We start from the raw sequence: 19,832 nt of genomic DNA on the forward strand, positions 1-19,832 counted from the left end.
AAAATTTCAGAGTAGCACATGAACCCAGAACCAGGCAGAGCTACTGGAGATCAGAAAAATATGGAAATTTGTGAGATTCAAGGTCTAAATGACACAGCTTCAAAGTGTGTGTCTATCCCACAAAAGGAACAAAGGAAAGACATTGTAGAAACTACTGCCATCACGAGTGATAATACAGGCAAAGAAATAGTTGATGGGTACAGGAATTCCTGTGCAGTTAACCACACAGTGTTGCCTGCCAGTGCAGCAGCATGATCATAGTGTAACTCACTCAGAGGCTGCAGATGTTCCTGTTGGGCACAGGAGAAGTTAGATTGTGGGAAAAGGTACACAGAAATTTTGTTTAAGGCCGAAGATCCTCAACCACAAACACAGCATCCAGTACTTCCTCCAGCAACAGAACTAGTGTCTAAGATGGAGGAGAGGAGTTTGAGTAGACCTATCTCTTTAGCATGTGGCTTTCCAGCTTGGTCATTTGCTAAATCAGGGAGCTCCAGTAGCCTCACTATAGACTCTCAGGCCCTAACTAAGATTTCAAAGACAGTAGTACCAGTGGCAGCCTCTTACTCTGACATTACTGTGAAATTTAACCCTAAATGTGCATTTTTCTCTATCCTAGACATGACTACCGTATTTTCACGCAGATAATGTGCACCCGTGTATAACGCGCACACGGGTATAGCGCGCAGAAACCACAATATTATGTATAAAAACTTTTGTATACCGCGCTCACGGGTATAACGCGCATGCTGCCCGACTGTCCTTTCGCCCGCCCCGACTCTCCTCTGGCCACCCCGACTCTCCTTTCGCCCTCCCCGACTCTCCGTGCGCTGTCCCGACTCTCCGTTTACCCGCCCTGCCCTGCCCCCCCCCCCCGGCAGGACCACTCGCACCCCCACCCCGAAGGACCGCCGACTCCCCGACAATATCGGGCCAGAAGGGAGCCCAAACCCTCCTGGCCACGGCGACCCCCTACCCCCACCCCGCACTACATTACGGGCAGGAGGGATCCCAGGCCCTCCTGCCCTCGACGCAAACCCCCCTCCCTCCAACAACCGCCCCCCCCCCCAAGAACCTCCGACCGCCCCCCTCATAAATGCTTTTATTAGAAGCTTATGGCTTGCCCACTAAATATCCTCCCTTCTGGAAGACACAGCAGAGAGTCTAATAAGAGCCCACGAGATACAAAAGTTTTTCTACATAGTTCCCACCCCGCCCGACGCCCGATTCACCCCCCCCAGCAGGACCGCTCGCACCCCCACCCCAAACGACCGCTCGCACGCGCTCCCACCCGCACCCGCGATCGGAGCAAGAGGGAGCCCAAGCCCTCTTGCCCGGCCGACTCCCCGACAATATCGGGCCAGGAGGGAGCCCAAACCCTCCTGGCCACAGCGACCCCCTACCCCCACCCCGCACTACATTACGGGCAGGAGGGATCCCAGGCCCTCCTGCCCTCGACGCAAACCCCCCTCCCTCCAACGACCGCCCCCCCCAAGAACCTCCGACCGCCCCCCCAGCCGACCCGCGACCCCCCTGGCCGACCCCCACGACACCCCCACCCCCCTTCCCCGTACCTTTGCTAGTTGGCCGGACAGACGGGAGCCAAACCCGCCTGTCCGGCAGGCAGCCAACGACGGAATGAGGCTGGATTGGCCCATCCGTCCCAAAGCTCCGCCTACTGGTGGGGCCTAAGGCGCGTGGGCCAATCAGAATAGGCCCTGGAGCCTTAGGTCCCACCTGGGGGCGCGGCCTGAGGCACATGGTCGGGTTGGGCCCATGCATTATTTGTACTACTCATGTGTTCATCTTTGTTTTGGTTTTCTATAACAATGTGTTTATTTGCAGAGTTCAATTCAGCCCTGCACACTTGACAGATGGAAGAATAGCTTCACGCCTAAAACTTTGTGTTTTATATTTTGTCTGTGCCATGTGGTCTGTGTTTTGTCCACTTGTTTTAGTTTAGTGGGTACCCCAGGATACATAACATTGGCCATTTCTAGAGCTCTATTCCCACTTTTTACTAACCTAATTGCGCAATGTTCTTTTTACTTATAGCTTTCGTATTCTAAATGTAGCTTAGTTAGGGGTTATATGTTTAAGAAAAAGTTTTATACTACACATTTCTGACATAATTTTTTTTTTTTTTAAATACAATCAGTACATAATTATGGTCTCTCTGAAATGCCATAATAATTATATGCAGCACACAAAAACATATCTTTTTGAAATGTCCGATAAAGAACCTTAAATAACTGCTCTTTTGCCATAACTATACCAAGTAAATGCATTAATGTTGCCACATTCAGTACAGGCAACCTGGTCTCTCTCTCTCTACATTCAGTACAGGCAACATGGTTTCTCTCATTGGAGTACAGCTGCTGAATGATATCTGGACTCCTTTCAAGCTGGTGTTTCCCTCCCTGTATGCACTGACATCATTTCATCCCAAGTATGCATCTCACCAGTTTAAAGAGACTGTCAGCTCCTATTGGACTAATTCATTTTCCTGCACCCTGACTGCAAAGATCTCCTACTTCTCTACTTCCTCACACCTGCTATATCACCTCGGAGCTGGACATTTTTGTTTTCACCTGTTCTTTCCACAAAATGTTTCCTGTTCGTTGGATCCCCGGATTCATGACAGCCACCTTCCTAAGAACGCTTTCCTGTACAGTTCAACCTAACAATACCTGGTGTAGTCATTCACCTCTGTCCTCCATCACCATTAATGGGACAACCTACTCCACACCTCTGGTAACTAATGATTCTATGGACATTCCAGACTTTATTTCATATGCTGCGTATCCACTACCTCTTGGTATGGGGAACGAGATATTTCAACCTTACTGAACTCCATGCCTACATTGAACAACTTAAGAAAACCTCCAAAGAAGTGAATCATACTATCACTTTTGAAAATGGACAGATTGCACAAACTGTAGAAAATTTGCTACAAGACGCTCATGTCTCAGTTTGGGAACTTTTCTTTGGGTATTCGCCCACCTCAAACCACATATTTAGGGTTTTATGTATTGTTATGATTTTCCTTTGCTGTAAAATGAAACACATGTATATTTCTTTACAACGCATATCCCACAAAGTTCCTTCTAGCTTTTAAGACAGTTATACATGTATTTTCAGTATCTTCTCTGACACTTGCTAATTTGGTTAATTTGGCATGGCCTATTGCATTGCATACCAGGGTCAGACACGATATATGATCTCATATCCCATACTTGCATACTCTTGGTAACTTAATGCCTGAATCTCCTGAGAAAGCTTCCTGCATCCCTTATGCACGGTTTATTTGCTCAACGACGGGTAAGATATAACATCTTAGGTTTCCCCATCCAGATGACTGTACAACCTAAGACAGAGGTTTGAACTCATAATAAGAACTGTTTATCTTCATAGCTTGGAGATTCTGCAGGACAAAAGGGATGTGCTGATATAATGTTGGCGGTAAGAGAGGCATTTGCGAAGTGCAGACTGACTGCTTATAGAAGGATACTGCAAGCTTACCTTCATTTCAAAGAATAAAACTTAAAATAAAATAAAAAAGTATGGAAGATGTCAGCATAGCTATTGCTAGCAATCAGCATTTTTGGTTGCCCTAATCAATGTCAGCAAAGGCCTATGGGAAATTATATCAATCTGACTCTGGAATGTTGATGCAGAATTCTGTGCTCCTGCACAGAATTCACATACATTAAGCATCCAGCCAGACTGGATTGTTTATCAAGAAGATAGGCTGCTTGAATGGGACAAAGAAGCCAGAGACTGATCCCATCTACCACGCCTGCAAGTATCACACCTTCCTTATCAATTAAACTAACCATTGTTTCAAACAGTTTACAAATTCTAAACAGAAAGATACTGGGAAATACAATAGTTTCTATATTTAGAATAAGATTCCAAGCTATAAAAGGCTCCTCTCTACAACACCCCCCTCTCTTGCTCCTCTAGCTCCTTTTGCCCTTCTTCCTCTTGCTCTCTGGAACCTGAAGCTTGGGACATCATCAACCCCCACCTCCCTTTCTCTCTCTCTCTTTCTTTATGTGTTCTCTCTCTAGATGGATAGGCAAATGGCTAGAGAATAGATTGCAGAGGGTAAGCATAAATGGGAAATTCTCGGACTCGGAGAAGGTGACTAGCGGCGTGCCCCAGGGCTCGGTTCTTGGGCCCAACTTATTCAATATCTTCATAAATGACCTTGAAGAGGAAACAACAAGTATTATAATCAAGTTTGCAGATGATACAAAACTATGTCAGGCAGTTGGGTCACAAAAAGAAAGTGAAGATCTCCAGAAGGATCTAAATCAGCTGGAGGAATGGGCGGAAAAGTGGCAAATGAGGTTTAACATAGACAAATGCAAGGTGATGCACCTGGGTAGGAAAAATAAGGAACATGAATATAAAATGTAACATTGGCCAAATCCGATCAAGAAAGGGACCTAGGGGTACTGATAGACAGGAACCTGAAGCCGTCGGCTCAATGTGCGGCGGCGGCAAAGAAAGCAAACAGAATGTTAGGTATGATAAAGAAGGGGATCACGAGTAGATCGGTGGCCATTATAATGCCGCTTTACAGAGCAATGGTCAGACCACACTTGGAGTACTGTGTCCAACACTGGTCTCCATAACTAAAAAAGGATATAACCCTGCTGGAAAGGGTGCAGAGGCGAGCCACGAAGCTAGTAAAAGGTATGGAAAATTTGAACTACAAAGAACGACTCGAAGGACTGGGACTGTTCACCCTCGGGAGGAGGAGACTGCGAGGAGATATGATTGAGACTTATAAAATACTGAATGGATTCGATAAAATTGAGCAAGAAACACCGTTGTTCACATTGTCAAAAGTGACACAGACAAGAGGTCATGGACTGAGTCTGAGGGGCAGCAGGCTCAGGACAAATGTCAGGAAATTCTATTTCACACAGCGAGTGGTGAACGCTTGGAATGCTCTCCCAGAGGAGGTGGTGACGGAGACTACCATTCTGGGTTTCAAGCGTGAGTTGGATGCACACCTCCTTGCAAATCACATTGAGGGATATGGGTAATCAGGGTCTCCATCTGGGAGCACCTGGCTTGGCCTCCGCGTGTACGGGTCGCCAAAATAGATGGACCTAAAGTCTGATCCGGTGAAGGCGTTTCTAGTTAGTATTGGGGTTCAAGAAGGGATTGGGCAACTTTCTGAAGAAAAGGGGATAGAAGAGTACGGATAGAGGACTACTGCACAGGTCCTGGACCTGATGGGCCTCCGCGTGTGCGGACTGCTGGGCATGATGGACCTCTGGTCTGACCCAGCAGAGGCAATGCTTATGTGCTCTCATTCACAAGAACAGAGAAGCAGTCTCTGTAATTGTAAAACTTATCTCTCATTAATTTTAATGCTTAATTGTAACTTTTATGAATCTTACTTTTCTGTAAGCCTATTTCTATAATATATTCTTTATGCAATCACTTCTGGCTGTGCTTCTTGTTTGATTCTACTCCTGGTGGGTCTTCTGTGAAGGTATTGAACTCGGGACCTGGCATTTGTAAGGGCGCCTAACATAACCCCACCTAACATTGTGGGGCCACAACAAACCTTACAATGGACTGCTCTGGTCTCCAGAACACTGATCGACCAGCACACCTCCTCCGTGGACCAGGTGCCATGAGCTGAGTGACCTAGACATCGAACTCCCCAACCGAGGAGACATCTGTGAGAAGCACCGTCCACCATGGCTGAACCAGACTCGTCCCTTGAACAAGATGGGAGGTCTGAAGTCACCAATGAAGCCGGCAGCGCTAAGCCCCTCAGAGAAACAGGGAGATCCATACTGTGCCTCTGGGGTGACCACCTCCGAAGCAGAGCATACTGGAGAGGACACATGTGGGCCAGAGCCCACCTCACAACGTCTAGGGAAGCTGCCATGGATCCCAAGACTGGGAGGAAATCCTGCGCCCGAGGACACTGGGACGCCTTAAGCAGGCAAATCTGAGATTGCAATTTGCTTACCCGGGCCTCTGGTAGTAAGACCTTCCCCAAGGAGGTGTCGAACAGAACCCCAAAGTACTCCAGGTGCTGAGATGGGGCCAACTGACTCTGAAAAGGTTGACCACCCATCCCAGCGACTGCAGAAACTCCACCATCTGAGCTATGACCTGGGTGCTCTCCTGAAACAACTTCACCCGAATCATCCAGTCGATCCAGGTAGGGATGCACCAAAATGTCCCCAGTCATAAGGCTGCTGCGACGACCACCATCACCTTGGTGAACATCCTAGGAACTGTGGCCAGACCAAAGAAAGCGCACAGAACTGATAGTGCTGACCCAAGATCGCAAAGAGAAGGAAGCGCTGATGGGAGGCCCAAATTGGAATATGCAAATAGGCCTCCGTCAGATCGAGGGAAGTCAGATACTTTCCCGGATGAATCGCCAGAATGACAGTCCGTAGTGTCTCCATGTAAAAAGATGGACTTTTGAGAGCCCTGTTGGCCCCTTTTAAATCTAAGATGGGCCGAAAGGTCCCCTCCTTAAACACAGAAACATAGAAGATGACGACATCACAAAGTAAATTGAGTACCTGCCGGTGCCACACTCCTGAGGGGGTACTGGAACAACTGCTTTGAGATCTAGCAAGCGTTGAATAGTCTGGCGAAAGGCCTGCGTTTTCCATGCCACCTGACATGGAGAAGCTAGAAAATGATCTGACAGAGTGAGCAAACTCCAGAGCATAGCTGTCCCACACCACCTCCAGGACCCTCTGATCGGACGTGATCTCGGCCCAGTTTGGAAAAAACCTGCGCAGTTGGGCACCCACCAGAACCAGAGGGGCACCAGCAAGGAGTCATTGGGCAGGAAGGGCAGCGGGGGAAACCAGCGGAGGGATTCCCAGCCTCCCGACGGGCCCTCAAAAGGACTGCATGCGCTGATAAAAACGACCCCGGGAAAACCCCAAAGCCGGGAAAGGAGAAGTCCCACGCACAGGGCGGTATCTGCGGAACTCCTGCAGAAGCCCCTGGGCAATTCCACCCCAAACCTGGGTGGGCACGGTCCTCAGGCAGGCAGGGCACTTTAGAGTCCATCAGAGTCTGAACCAACCTATCCAAATCCTCTCCAAATAAACAAGACCCCCAAAGGGGAAATTTAGTGAGTTTAGTCTTGGATGCTGCATCCGCCGACCGAGTGCAAAGCCACAAGTTATGACACATGGCCTCCAAAAGCCATAGACTTGGTAGATGTCCACACCAAGTCATAAAGGGCATCCGAGAGGAACGAGGCAGCCATCTCAATCTTTGCCACCTCCTGATCCACCAAGGACCAGTCATCAGACTCACGATGCAGAACATGCTCGGCCTACCAAAAAACGGCCCAAGCCACCAGCCCCCCACAAATAGCTGCCTGGATCTCCAAGGCAGAAATCAAAATTCTGTTTAAGAATGGTCTCCAACTTACGCTCTTCAAGAATCCCATAAGGCAGAACTGCTCTCCACAGGCACGGTATGCCGCTTAGCAGTCGCTGAGACCACAGAGTCCACCACTGGCGACTTCAAGGTAGCCCTATCCCCCTCCGGGATGGGATACAAACAACAAGCCATGGAGCGCGCATACCAAAACAAAACCTCTGGCATATTACACTATGCCAAGATGAGATCCCAAATATCCTGATGCATAGGAAAAGAGCGGGAAGCAGCACGGGGCCTCCGGTGGCGCCTCATTGAATTGCAGCACCGAAGAGACCTGCTGAATCAGGTCTGGCAGCTCATCCCTCTGAAAAAAGCGCACCAGACACCTCCTTTCCGGAAAGCGGGAAACTTGACACCCCGCCACCAGCGGCCGTCCCCTTGAGAGGATCCTGGAATTCCTCAAAAGGGTCCAGGTCCTCATCCAGGCTGCCATGCTTCTCCGACCACAAATCCTCATCCCAAGCCACCCTCGGGCGCTTGGACGAGGGAGGAGGAAGAGGGGACGCCAAAGGCGTAGAGGGGGGCAAGGCCACAAGGGGTGTGGAGGGAAACCCCCCCCAAAAAAACTCCCTGGGCACACGCGGGACTCACAGCCACCTAAATAGGCTCTGCACAAAGCAAAAATTAAATCAGGGGGAAAAAACCCCAGGGGTCCCATGCAACTCCCTGCCACAGCAGTGGACCCAGCAGAAACCTGAACCCCCTGAGGTACCCTGTTTTTCCAACCTGAGGATGCAGACAAAATGGAGGGGCCTGCCGTCAAAAATGGTGAAGTTCCCGCCAAAAACAACCCCTCCAGGGCCTGTAGCAGCTGGGAAGCCTGAACTGTCCAGCTGCTAAAGCAGGCTAGCCGGCATTAGCTGTTAAAGAAACAGCCGAGGGAATCCCCAGCCGAACCGGTGGTAAGGGAATTCTTTTTACCCTTACCGTCGGTGGCTGAGGAAATCCCCCCGTGGGCGGTGGGGGAAGACTGGGCTTCCCCACTGCTCCCTGCCGACTCACGAGGCACTAGCGGCGGGGAGCCCTTGATGCCGGCACCCGCTGCCATCGAGGCTGCTCCATCGCACCAGCCTGTACACCACTTGCACAAGCCGGCTGCAAGTGCTTCGCGACTGGAGCACAATGAGCACTTTTTCTCTTGTAAAGTGACCTAGCTAGAAGAAAAGTGCCAGTTAGTTGAAAAATACAGTAAATTACAGTAAATTTAAAGGGAAAACAACCTTTCAGACCGGCACTACCTTAGGATTTTTTTTTTTTTCACACAACAGACTCCATTGGCTCTCAAGGGACAAGGCTTACTGCTGAGGCACCTCTACAAAAATGTTAGGGAAGTGGAGGAAAAGGGGGGAGGGACCCAGCACAAGACCCGCCGGGTGTGCGACACCCCCTGAGGTCAGACGGACCCCAAAATAGGGCCCACCCAAGCTCAATCCAGCACAAAAATGGGGAACCAATTTAGATCCTTAAACAAATTCCAACAGCCCTACCAAGAGAGATGGGTACAGCTCACTCACACCTGCTGGAGACTGAATAGGGAAAGTTAACCATTATGTACTATTCTAGATTTTTGTTTCAGTCTTGGTCATGATGATATATATATCTCATCATGACCATCGGTATATACCGGCTTGTAAGATTAACCTATGCCAGTCTGGAGAGTTGCTAAAGAATGAAAGATTAGGTTCTTACCTTTGCCAATTTTCTTTCTTGTAAATCCACACTCTATTCCTGGACTATTGGGTTATTTTCCCATACTTGCCAGAGCTTGTAAGAAGCCTCATGTTCCTCTCCTCTAACCTCAGAGCTGGCCCCCCAGGAAATCAGTTGTTGACAAAGCTAGCAGGAACATCTGAAGAGGAAAATGGCAATAGAGAGGCACATGGAGACATTTCCCAACAAGTAAGTCAAATCTGCTCAGAATAAGAAAGTGAGAACAATCAAACAATTGAAACAGGTCATTAAATATTAGACCAGAACAATAAAAGAAACAGTGCTATAAAAACTCACAGGGCTAGATACACTAAAATCAGTTTTGACTGCTTTAGCAACGAACGCATTTGCCGACCCATGCACAAAACAGCTCATCGCCTGCTTTTCCCCTTGAACTTCCATTTTCCGGTCCAGCCATGCAAATTTGCTATTTAATATTAAAACCTCATGCAAACTACTCGAGTGATTGATGTACTAACTTCGCTTGGCAATGCCAAAAAAAGCGACAAGTCAAGACCAGTCGCTTACCTGTCTTACTGACCAATGAAGGCCCTCTGCGATGAACCGGGACCAACCTTCCCTGGCCCCCCTGTGCCAGAGAAAATTTGCAGGAGGGATAGCCACTCTCTCCTGCCATGGCGATCCCCCCATCCCCCGTGAGAGAAAATTGGCAGGAGATATGCCCACTCTCTCCTGCCAACAGAGACCCTACCCCACACCAGGTGTAACCCCCACAAAACATCCCCTACACTCCCCCTTTCGCCCCCCCCAAAAAGCAATAGGGATGCCTACTCCTTCCTGCATCTGAATGCTCCCCGAACACCCCCTTAAGGTCCCATCTAGCTCAACCATCTAAGGGAGGAGCTTTAGGCATCTGAGCCAATCATGGTTGTAGGCCCCGCTCCATGCCTCACATGATGCACCGAGGATGGAAGGCTCGCTATTTTGGATCATCAGGCCTCAGAGCTAGAGGGACATGCTTCCCTACTGCTCCCAACTTCTGAATAAGGTACCTCAGGGGGTTCAGGGGAGCATACAGTGACAGGAAGATTTGCCTCTAGTAAAACGAGCCCTCACCAAGAAGGGGGCTGTATAGCATCTGTCATGGAAGCAACGGAAATGGCCATATAGATCCATCTGGGAATGGCGGTCCAAGACACTGGCCTGCCCTCATGGGCAGGACCCACCAGTACAAAAAGAATGTCGAAGATATGAAAATCAATTATAACCTCCTGGTACCGCAAACGGATCCTGCGTACAGCCAGGGACCACAACACATAAGCCTGTTCCCTCGAACCGTAGAAAGCAAAGGCAGGAAGGCAGACTTCCAGGGCAACGTGGAAAAAAAAAAAAGAGACCAATTCCGGAAGAGAGGGAGAGAAAAGTACACAGCACCACACCGAAATTCAAAATTTGCAGAAAGATTTCAGCAAGATAAAAACTGAATCCCGGAAACCCTGTGGGCTTACGCAATGGCCACCAAGAAAACAATCTTGACCATAAGATGCACTTAAGATGCCCGCTCCAGAGGCCCATAAGGTGGGCAATCCAGGGACAAGACAACTAGATTGAGAGTCCAGGATGGACAGGAGAACCACAGTGAGGGCTGAAACCTCAAAGTACCCCGCAGAAAATGGATGACATCTGGAAAAAAGGTCAGTGAGCCCCTCAGGGGATTAGAACTCCGACACACAAGACCTGCAAGCCAGACTTGAAGAGAGCCATAGCAAGGCCCAGGGAGAGGCCACCCTGAAGGAACCCAAAAATCCGGGGAACTGACGACACAGATGGAACTTCACGCTTCCAGACTATCACTCTGGATAACATTTCCAAGCATTCACATGGGAAGCAACCGAAAACCTCTTGTTGCTAAGGAGAGTGGTAACAATGGCAGCAGGATAGCCCCTGCCAACCAATGCTGCGCACTCAAAAGCCAAGGCCATAAGACCAGAACGATCCAGATCCTGCAGCACAATTGAGCACTGCACAAGGAGTCAAGGAGGACATAGAAGCCAAAGCCCTTGCTGTCGCTGAAACCAAACCAGGGCAGCTTGCCAGAGATGCCTTGGCCAGTCAGGCACTACAAGGACCACCGGACCCCTATGGGTTGCTATCCAACTGAATAGGTGCCCAATCAAGGGTCAAGGAGGGAAGACATGCAGTAGACCTTCCCACATTCAAGCACGAATCAGACTGTCCAGGCCATCATGGCCAACCTTGCGATGTCAACTAAAGGACCAAAGCACTTACTAGCTGGCCACCTATGCAACGAGATGGAACGTGGGGCAACCTCAATGTTCCACTATGCAGTTGAATGCCCTTTGAAAAAAAAGGACCATTCCCCAGGGTCCAGAGAAATTCTGCCTGGATGTGATCCACTCTGGCCACTTTTGCTATGGACAGCACCAAAGAAGCTAGGCCTTCACATCCCGGTGCCCCCCTTGATGGTGTGGCAATATCCGAGAAGACTCAGACAGCCTGATATCGGAGAGAACCCTTGAAATGGAGGTGCACCGGTCAAATCACTAGAATCTCTGGGCTATTGATCAACTACTGCATCTATGAGAGGACGCACCAACCCTGAACAGGGACAGTCAGCAAACGGCTCCCCAGCCATAGAGACTGGCATCTGTCAGAATTACTCCCTCAGAAATCCAGAGGGGAAGAGCACTGATGACAGAGAGATAAAGAGGTCGCAGCCACCAGGCTAAACTGCTCCAGGCCACTGATGCCAAGAGCAGTGAAACATGGAACAAATCCCTCTGCAGGCTCCTGTACGAAACCAGAGCATCCTGCTGTGGATGCAAATGGGCTCTGGCCCAAGGGGAGTGTTGACACCATGGTTCCCAGAGGCTTAGCCAGTAGCAGGAAGAAGGTGTTGATGCCCCTGTACAGGTCATTGGTAAGGCCCCACTTGGAGTATTGTGTTCAGTTTTGGAGACCATTTCTGACGAAGGACGTAAGAAGACATGAAGCGGTCCAGAGGAGGGCGACAAAATTATAGGAGGCTTGCATCAGAAGACGTATGAGGAGAGACTGGAAGTCCTGAATACGTATACCCTAGAGGAAAGGAGAGACAGGGGAGATATGATTCAGACGTTCAAATACTTGAAGGGTATTAACGTAGAACATAATCTTTTCCAGAGAAAGGAAAATGGTAAAACCAGAGGACTTAATTTAAGGTTGAGGGGTGGTAGATTCAAAGGCAATGTTAGGAAATTCTACTTTACGGAGAGGGTGCTGGATGCCTGGAATGCGCTCCAGAGAGAGATGGTGGAGAGTAAAACTGTGACTGAGTTCAAAGAAGTGTGGGATGAACACAGAGGATCTAGAATCAGAAAATAATATTAAAAATTGAACTAAAGCCAGTACTGGGCAGACTTGCACGGTATGTGTCTGTATATAGCCATTTGGTGGAAGATGGGCTGGGGAGGGCTTCAATGGCTGGGAGGGTGTAGATGGGCTGGAGTAGGTTTTAACAGAGATTTCGGCAGTAGGAACCCAAGCACAGTACCGGGTAGAGCTTTGGATTCTTGCCCAGAAATAGCTAAGAAGAAAAAATTTAAAAAAAATTTAAATTTAATCAGGTAAGGCAGACTGGTTGGACCATTCGGGTATTTATCTACCATGTTACTATGTTACACTGCCAGGCCAGTGGAACCGGGGCAGCCAGAAAATCCCAGAAAACTCGGAGTTTCTCCTGATGCAACACAGGCAAGAACACTTGGTTCTGGCCCATGTAAAAGCACACACCCAGCAACTCATCAAAAAGTTTATTACCTGGCTCAGGCATAGAAGCAGTTGAATGACTGGGTGAACTACCTGACGCACCTCAGATGTCGACGGGGTTAGTAGCATCCAGTTGGCCAGATATGGGAGAACCAAAACTGCAAGAGTACGCAGATGTGCTGCCGCCACCACCATCACCATGGTGAAGGTCCTGAGTGCTATCGCTACCCCAAAGGGCAGCGCTGCAAACTGGAAATGCTACCACAGAACAGTGAACTGCACGTATGTTCTGTGGACTGGAAAAAGAGGAATATGGAGATACCGTGTTTCCCAAAAAATAGGGCATTGTCTTATATTAATTTGGGGCCCAAAAAACAAACTAGGGCTAATTTGGGGGGATGTCTTATTTTTCCATGAGCAACAACCTACATTCTCTCATTGTTTCTTTGAGTCTGCTATATTCTTTTTTTTTTTTTTTTTTGCAATTGTTTATTTATAACCAAAAATACACACCAACACAGCATCACAGTACCAAAACAGTACAAGCAATACAATCAAACAAGCATCAAACAACCCCCCCTTCCCCCCATCCCTCACCCCCCCCCCCCCCGTAACAGCATACAACACCCATCATCCCCTGTAAACCAAAAATCACCCCCACAGGCGTCCAAGCATCCTAGGAAAAGGAAGGAGAAAAAGTACAAAATCAACCCAAAACCAACCAAAAAATAAAAATAAAAAAGGCCAAATCCAGAAGAACTCAGGCTCCCAATGCCCATAGCCTGGTCTGGGCCAGTAGATCATCTGACAGCAGCGCTCCCCCCATCCAAGTTCTCCACCTCAAGGTATCTCCCCCAAATATCATAGTATTGCTGCCATCGTCGTGTCAGCAGGGCCGAAAGCCTATATTTTTCGCAGACCCATCCCAATTTATCTTTCATAAGAGGCAGAGTAGGCAGAGTCGTGCTACATCAAAGGCGAGCCACAGTCAGCCTGGCCACTGTGAAAGCCAACCGTACCAGTCTATCCTGAGTATTGTCAGCTCCTCCCGTGGGAAACCCCAATAAAGCCACCTCCGCTCTTCTTTGGAGGGGCACCTGAAGAAGAGCCCCCACATACTGAAACACCTGGCTCCAAAAATCGTGAAGTGAAGGGCAGCTCCACCACATATGAAAAAAGGTTCCCCGCTGCCCACATCCCCTCCAGCATAAGGCTGAGCCCTGAACAGACATCTTACTCAGATGAACCGGGGTCATGTACCAGCGGACCAGCATTTTAAGAGCATTCTCCACCAGCACAGGAGCCACTGCTATATGATGTATCCTAAGCGATATAGTTTCCCATAAGGCCTCATCAAACACCTGCCCCAAGTCTCGTTCCCACGCCACCAAATATGAAGGTTTCCGGGCCCCATCCTGATGCACCCACTTGTACAGCAGGGAAATGCAGCCTCTGTGCACCGGGGATCCCAGCAACTGCTCAAAGGCAGAACAAGTATAAACCGCGGCATCAGCCCGTTTAGCCCTCTGCAAATAACTTTTCACCTGGAGATAGGGGAAAAGGTCCTTGGAATCTAACTGATAAAGAGCCTGGAGCTCAGGAAAAGCCCGAATAGTCTCACCCTCCAAGAATTGGCCAAAGTACTGCAACCCATTCTTTGCCCACCTCACAAATATCCCCCCATCTCTCCCCGGCACAAAATCAGACGCATAGCACAAGGGAAGAAAGTACACCCCCTTACTCTTACCTAGCAGTTTGCGAGCTTCTCCTTTCCAAACCCGCAGTGTCCAATTAGTGAACGGGTTAGAGATTGTCCCCAACTCCCTCACCCCCAAATCTCCCCACATAAGCGACCCCAGGGTCCTAGCCCCCCCCCCCCGACACATCCAGCACACCTTGTTCAACCTGCACCCATAATTTCAAAGAAGGCGCATGCCACTCCACTCCCGCTCGTAACTGAGCCACCCGGTAATAATGTTCCAAATGGGGGATCCCCAAACCCCCCTCCGCCTTAAACTTAAACATGGCCCATTGAGCCACCCGTGGCCATCTACCTCCCCACACGAACCGCAAGAGGCTACGCTGCCAGCGAAGAAAATACTTCCTAGGGATTTCTACCGGCAAAACCTGAAAAAAATATAAGAACTTAGATAACACCAACATCCGAGTTACCTCCATGCGCCCCATCCAAGACACATATAATTTATCCCACCGATCCATATCCCTGGCCAGGGACGCTACCAGGGGAATATAGTTAAGTTGAAATAAGGTTGCCCAGTCCACCCCCAACTGGATACCCAAATATTTAATAGGGCCTTTAACCCAATGAAAGGGCACCACCCTCTTAATACCCGGAATATCTGCGTCCGGGACCGATATATTAAGTATCTCTGTTTTTGCCATATTGGCCTTAAAACCCGAAAGAGCCCCATAAGCTGTCATAAGGTCCTGAAGGGATAGCAGGGGCTCTGCCGAACCCTCCACAATTGCCAAGATATCGTCAGCGAATAAGGACAATTTGTATTCAGTCCCCTGGATCGTTACCCCCCGCACCCGAGCTGTCTGTCGAATCTTTTGTGCAAGAGGTTCAATCACCAGAGCAAACAGCAAGGGTGACAAGGGACAACCTTGCCTCGTTCCCCTCCGCAATTCAAAGGGGGAGGAGTAGACCCCATTGATTTTCACACACGCCATGGGCCCATTATACAAAGATAGAATCCAAGACACATAACGGGCCCCCAGGCCTACATGACGGAGAACTGCTTCCATAAATCGCCAATCCACGCGGTCAAATGCCTTTTCGGCATCCACCGCCACCGCCACCCATGAGCCACCAGACCGTCGGGCCTGCCATACCAAGTTAAGAACTTTACGAATCCCATCCGCCGCTTGCCGACCCCCTATGAATCCCACCTGATCAGGATGGATAAGGGTTGGCATATGAAGCGCCAAACGATCAGCGAGCACCCGGGCAAGAATTTTGGTATCAATACCCAATAGAGAAATTGGCCGATAGCTCCCACACTGAGTAGCATCCTTCCCTGGCTTCGGTAAAATCGTGATCCCCGCCAGCCGCATAAAGAAAGGCAATTGTGCTCCATCCCTCAGGTCATTATATAAGCATGCCAACAACGGTGCCACCAGAGTAGACAACTTCTTATAAAATAATCCCGTAAACCCATCCAACCCCGGGGATTTCCCCGGTTTCAACTGTCGAATCACATTATGCACCTCCTCCAAAGTGATATCCGCATCCAGCCCTTGCGTCACAGAGGTCGGGAGGGATGCCAGGCCCAAGTCCTGAAGATACTGAGTAATCTCCTCCACCGACCCCTGACTCTCTGGCGTATATAGCTGCTGATAAAATTCACAAAAGCGAGCGTGAATAGCACCCTCATCCGTCAACGTCTGTCCCAAACTATCCTTAATAGCCATAATATTAGATTGCGTTCGCTGCAGGCGTAGACGATGAGCCAACAACTTCCCTGCTCTATTACCAGATTCAAAAAACTGCAAACGAAGACGCTCAAGATTAAATTGGACTTCCTCATCCTCCAACTTCCCCAATTCTGCCCGCACCTCACGAATCCGAAGTCCCAGGGGTGCTCCCCCTTGACCACGTTTGTGTTGATCAACTAGCTGCCGTAGAGTCTCTCTCAAACTCCGCTCCTTCTGCAAGGTTTGTCTTTTTTTATACGCGGCCATCGATATAAGCTCTCCCCGCAACACGGCCTTCAGACTCTCCCAGATCGTCATCGGAGAGTATTGACTAACATCATTATGTTCCAAAAAATCCATAATAACCTGCTCCACCTTACGGAGCAGCAACGGGTCCCTCAATAAACTATCATTTAATTTCCAGTATCGGTCCCCCACCCGGGTAATCCCCCAGCGGACATCCATCCAAATGGGAGCATGATCTGACCACCCAATGTCCTCAATGTGAGACCCAAGTAATCTACCCCCCCCACCCCTTATCCAAATACAACATGTCTATTCTGGTATACACCCCATGCACAGGGGAGTAATAAGAGAAATCCTTACCCATCCAGTGCTGGGAACGCCAGCCATCAACCACATTGAGGACATCAACAAAATGCTTAAGCCACTTCCGATCCGACTTAAGTCTGTCCCCCCCAGCCCCCGTAGAGTCCCAGCGAGGGTCAATAACCAAATTAAAGTCCCCTCCCACCAACAATGAGCCCTTTTTTACCAACAGTACCTTGGCCAATACCTCATCAAAAAAGGACCCCTGTTGTGTATTTGGAGCATACAGATTCACTAGGGTAACCACTTCCCCATTAAGTTGGCCCACCCAGATAACCCAACCCTCATCCCGCCATACCTGTTCAGGCACTAATTTAAGATGTCTAGCAAACAAAATACCCACCCCCGCCTTCTTCCGCTCGTTTCGATTAGAAGCCCAAACCCTGTCAGGATATTCTTTATATTGTATCAACTTTTCTCCAGGTTTCAAGAAGTGAGTTTCTTGCACAAAACCAACATCAATCCGCAACCTCTTTAGTTCTTTTAACAATAACTGACGTTTACGGGGCATGTTGAGACCCTTAACATTAAAGCTACCCACTCTCAATTTATCAGCTGCCATGGCCCAGAATATCATTCCCACTCCAATCACCCCTCTTCCTCCTCCCCCCCATCCTCTCCAAAATCCCATGCTGTTACCCCCCTTCCCCCCACCCCCCTGCCCACCCTCCCCACTCCCACCACCTCCATCTCCCGTCCATAACTTCGTGTGACCCCACCAAAGCCCATGTCCCCATCCCTCCTCCCCCTCCCAAAAGTGCTGCCCATCATACACACACTACAGACACTCCCCTCCACTGGAGATCCCGCTCTCACACCCCCAGATATTCCCCCGCACACATTAACACTGTCCATCAGTTCCCAAAGTCCCCAGCATCCAAAAGTCTTCAACAGGACTAGACCACTGCCTTCACAGCTCCTCCTCAGGTGGCCGGCCTGGATCCACTGCCTTTAGACTCTCCCACGCTGTCTCTACCATCCGGCCTGCGTTTGCGGGACCGCGCCGGTCTAGCTTGCCACTGGAATCGCTCCGCCATCTGGCCCGATGAGGTCCCCAGAGGGGGATCCTCCGCACTCTGAAGACCTTCCCTCCACAGCAATGCCCCAGCTTCTTCCAGAGTGGTGACTCTCTTGTGCGCTCCATTGATGGTAATCAGGAGCCCGAAAGGGAATAGCCAGCGGTATTTCAAATTATGCTTTCTCAGAATCTGCACCACCGGGCGAAATTCCCGCCTCCTCTGCAGAGTAATTGCGGATAGATCTTGAAAAACTTCCACTTTATGACCCTTCCAATCAAACGTGCCCAGCTCTCTGGCTTGCCTCACCATCCGGTCCTTATCCACAAAGGCATGAAGACAGGCAATGATATTTCTAGGACTATCATCCTTTTTGGGTCCTAGTGCCCGGTGGGCCCTATCCACCTTCACCGCCTTGGCTCCAACAGCGTCCCCCTCCTGCGGGCAAAGGGCCACAAAAATCTCTTGAACCACATGGACTGCATCCTGATATTCAGCTAGCTCCGGCACCCCCCCGATACGCACATTGTTCCTGCGTGACCTGTTCTCCAGGTCCTCAAGGCGTGTAAAACATTCATGCCAGTCCTTTTGCGCTACCTTGAACGCCCCACTCAGATCCTGCACCACCACCTCTTGATCCCCAATGCACCGTTCCGTCTCCTCCACTCTCCCTAGGAGGTCAGCAAAGTCCTTCCGGATTTCTTTAACGGCATCTTTGATCTTGCCTTTCACAGCAGCCACCTCCTGCTTGATATCGTAAGCCCACTGCTGGAGATCAGCTTTGGTCACTGCCGCGGCGCAGTCCTGGCGTCTCAGTCTCGGAGAGGCGCCTCTCTCCGACTCGTCCTCTGACGCGCTCTCCCCCGACTCTCGCTCTGGCGCTCGAGGCCCCACGCACATGGCGCAGGCCGTATTGGTCACTGCCCGTATCGGGCCGCCGCCCCTCCGCGCTCGGTTCTTTTGAGGGCATACTGTGCACGCGACCCACTTCAAGGCTGGAATAGCAAGGCTCCCCTGGGAGGGAGCACCCCTGGGAGCACCCCTGGGAGGGAGGTATGTGCCCACGGAGGTCAGAGCTCGAACTCTAACCGTCCACCATGCTTCGTGATGTCACCGGAAGCCGTGCTATATTCTTTTTGAAGCAATTTCTTCTGATTCTCTCATTGTTTCTTTAAGTCTTCTATATTCTTTTTGAAGCAATTTCTTCTGATTCTCTCATTGTTTCTTTAAGTCTACTATATTCTTTTTGAAGCAATTTCTTCTGATTCTCTCATTGTTTCTTTAAGTCTACTATATTCTTTTTGAAGCAATTTCTTCTGATTCTCTCATTGTTTCTTTGAGTCTTGTACATTATGTCCTGTTACCAGTCAACTATCCTACCTGGGTCTAGCTGTAGTGCAGAAGCAGCCATCTCCCCTTCTCCTCTATTCAAGCCAGCTTTAGTTGAATTACTGAAAATTATTCAATCTATGAACACCTCCAACAACCCATTAGAGAATATTCCCCCCACAACCTTAAAAAAAAATTCTCCTCCTTATTTGGTCCATATCTGCAAGAAATGATTACCCAAAGTCTCTCAAGTAATACTGTTCCAAAATCCTGGAAATCAGCTCTAGTCTTCCCTAAGCTAAAAAAACAAACAAACAACAAAAACAAGCCCTAGACGCAAGTCAAAGTGCTAATTACCAACCTGTTGCTAACCTACATTTTATCGCCAAATTAACCCAAAAAATTGTCTTCCAACAAATTTCAAACTTTTTTGAACAAACATTCTTCATATGAACCAAACTGGATTTCGCCCAAACTATTCAACGGAACTGTCTCTTCTTGGTCTTACTATTTCCATCTACTATTACCACAACCATAGGAAATCTG

The 19,832-nt window shown here is 49.2% G+C and overlaps 1 protein-coding gene across 7 annotated transcripts in view; it reads right to left on the reverse strand.

Annotated features, from left to right (window-relative positions):
• RALGPS2 (Ral GEF with PH domain and SH3 binding motif 2) overlaps positions 1-19,832 on the reverse strand; it is a 595,760-nt gene that overhangs the window by 514,167 nt on the left and 61,761 nt on the right. The window lies entirely within an intron of this gene.

Source organism: Geotrypetes seraphini, chromosome 12, assembly GCF_902459505.1.
Source record: "Geotrypetes seraphini chromosome 12, aGeoSer1.1, whole genome shotgun sequence".
Classification (NCBI taxonomy): Eukaryota; Metazoa; Chordata; class Amphibia; order Gymnophiona; family Dermophiidae; genus Geotrypetes; species Geotrypetes seraphini.